This window comes from Bombus impatiens, unplaced genomic scaffold, assembly GCF_000188095.3.
Source record: "Bombus impatiens unplaced genomic scaffold, BIMP_2.2 scf_0311, whole genome shotgun sequence".
Classification (NCBI taxonomy): Eukaryota; Metazoa; Arthropoda; class Insecta; order Hymenoptera; family Apidae; genus Bombus; species Bombus impatiens.
The window spans coordinates 72,373-75,783 of NT_176730.1; positions in this window are offsets into that span (position 1 = coordinate 72,373).

The following is a 3,411-nucleotide window of genomic DNA, read 5'->3' on the forward strand; positions in this document are numbered from 1 at the left end:
GAAATATTGTTCTGCGTTCGTTTCCACCGGTGCGGCGTGGAATTCGACGGCCGACAAATATGGTGAAGGGAGGGCAAGATAAAAAAAAGAAAAAATAGAAAGCAAAAAAAAAAAAGGAACCGAAATCAGAGAGAAGGAGAGGAAGCACAGAGAACGGAACGACTTAACGTACATTGGCTCGTTGTACTTTTTCGAATGAACATGCTCGACGAAATTCTTTTATATACTTTTTGAAACCTGTTCATTGACTGCAGTTAGTAGCACTTTTTCCTACGTACTAAAAAGTATTTCATTTTTGTGGAATTATTTTCTATCGGTAACCAATCCTGACTTAGTTCTTAACGTGTCAAATTTTGGAGGATGATTCCTCTTACACTTGAGTTATCGCAGCTAGAAAAGGAATATATTTTTAGCTGTTCCTTAAGCGTACAGAGTTTCATCCAAATCGAAGCCAGGCTGATTATAAAGAAAGAAAACGTTTGACGTTCGTCGTCTGTATTGGCTTGGTATGTATTGCCAAGCCAATATAATTGGCGAGATTTTCATTATAACGATGTAGCTGTAAGTCGAAGCTTTCCCTTTGAATCCAATCGAAGTTAAATAATTCTCCAATGGTTTATCGGATTTTCTTTCGTGTTTCTATAAGCGTGCTAATATTTGCGCATGAGAATATACGTACATTTCTCGATTTGCTCGAATCTTTGCCGACATAATTACGATAATCGAGTTTACGATAATAACGCGTATAATATACAGGGTGGTTGGTAACTGCTGGTACAAGCGGAAAGGGGGTGATTCTAGAGAGGTCGAAAATATAGAAAAAATTTTTTTTATTTTTTTTTAAATTCTTCCATCGAGACAACGATCCGTTATAACGAGACGCGATAAAGTGCAGGCGTACCGAGCGAAAATTTAAAGTCGATTTTCTCGAAAACAGAGCCTCGAACGAAAAATTTTTATTCTATATTTTCGATTTATTTTTTCGCGTAGAATCATCCCCTTTCCGCTTGTACCACCCGTTACCAACCACCCTGCACCAACCACCCTGTATTTATAGGCGGTTTCTGCAAGTGTTGAAATATTTTCGCGAGTTACCGCATAGCAACGAGTGCAAAAACGGGCAAACGTGCAAATTCTCGCCTATCCTCTTCGTTCAAGGCCATACACGTAATTAATTGTTTCAGGTATGATGAGGGGGATCGTTTTTACGCGGCACGAATCGTAATTAGCGGCTTCGTATAAATATGAAATTTCATCGCGATTATTTAAAGTCACGTTGTCGAGCGCGAAAACGGTAGCTCGCGGAAGCGTACAGTATATACGCCAGTGCGGCTGACACTTGGAGGGTTCGTTTTAATGATCTCGATCCGTTGATTCCGAATGGACTCGGGCGTTTCCTAACGACTAACGTCTAACGACTGGGCGAAGTGAATGGCGCGATGATGTCTTTGCTTTATTTTCGCGAGGGGAAACGATGTCGGGAAAGAACCAACCTGGGGGAATTGTCTCAGGTAAATTGAGTTCGCTTTAATTCGAAATGGAACAAGTATTCGAAGGTAGAGTGGTTAAATAAAATGAATAGGTTTGATCACGGAAGTATCTGGTCACGACACAGTATCTGCCCAAGTATCTGATACAAATGATACAATTGAAAAACTTTGTCTGTGAAATATGTTAAAAAATTCGTAGTTATATTAAAGTAGCCCTTTAAACGATGGATTATACGACGTGACGAAAGCCTTTTTAAAAGTTGAAATTAACGAAACGTATAAATAAAATATAATATCGTTATTTAATACTCGGAATAAGTATCTAATTAGTCACAATCGATCGATATGGTATATAAAAATATTGATATGAAATATTGTATGAGAAATCGTATTAAAAGTTATAAGATGACAAAGAAATAGAATGTAATGTTAAAAGAAACGATCACACCGAAACTTATCTTTATAGATACATCATCTATACAAAAGTATAACAAACGTCAAATTATCACAATTAATCAGAAATTCTTAATAAATACGATACTCTGCTATTTCTTGCGAAACACGTTTATGATTATGGTACTGAAATGTCCACGAATATAAGAAACATCGATGAAGCGAAGGGAAAACTAACGACAGACACATCGATCCATCTTGTACTCGCATATCTCGGAGGAACGATATTGCGGTGACCCCGTTGCTTGACAAACGATCGCTTTTATTCCGTCGGACAATTACACGTAGCGAAGAAACGCTAACGAGCAATAGATATAGATAACAAGCAGCATTCGCTATAGTTTACGAATCCTCTCGCGCATCGTTCGTGAATCGTTCGATAAAAGAGTTCGCTTATTTTTCGGGGAACAACGATCGAACCAACTGAAAATGCTTGCAACACAAGGGGTGACCGTTGTTGTGGCCATTATCAGTAGCGGAAACATCGAAGAAAAGCATGTGACAGAAATATTTCGATCCATTGCATCCGTAGGTGTACAACAGGATCGGAATGACAACATATTTCAAGGCCATTGAAATCGACGGTGGCTCTGTTGTTCTACATGTTTATCCGATCTTTTTTATAGTCGTATTAACCACTATACGTATTACAACTAAAAGAACGTTTGATAATACTGGAAAAATCATATTAAAACCTTCTATTTAAAATTGAAATACGAATATGCATCGAATCATGTTAATAAAGTAACAACTTTATTTTATGCGTCATCTTACCTTGTAATAGAAATATTTCTATAATTTCTATGTTTTTTTTTCTTTAAATTTCAAGAGAAAAAATTGTAAGACGTGTGTTCCTTTCAAAGTTCGTATTATTCGAAAGGTATATGCGAAGTTTCGTTACATTCAGCTGCTCCATTCGAGAACTTCCTTTGGTTTCGACCATCGACGAGGGTCAATCGTGAAGAGCGTGTTACGGATGGCAAACCGGAGCGTGAAAATTGCTAGACGTAACAGAAAATTTGATCGTCCGTTTGCTCGATTTTCTTGCGTAAAAGGGACGAATTAATTCTCCGGCACCCCTATCGCGAACTCAGCCATCCCTATCGGCAACCCTTTGATTTTAAGCAATCTCCAAGGGTAACTCGCTACATTCTCATTACAATTTTATTTCCTCCGCGCTGTCTTCGTTCGATCACTCTTTCCGAGGGAATTAACTCGTTTTATAGGATGGGTTTTTTTTTTGGTCTGGGGACGTTCCCAATTACAATCCCCTAATGGCGATAGTAATAGTACAAATCGTTTAATTTTCCCGACGATATTTTCTACGTATACTTTTAATATACCTTCATCTATATATTTCAATAATTTTCTATTTACTAATAATTATCAAATAACGCAGTCACATAAAGCCGCATTCGAATTAATCGGGTTACCTGTATTCGAGCAATTTCAGTCATTTTATCCGTGT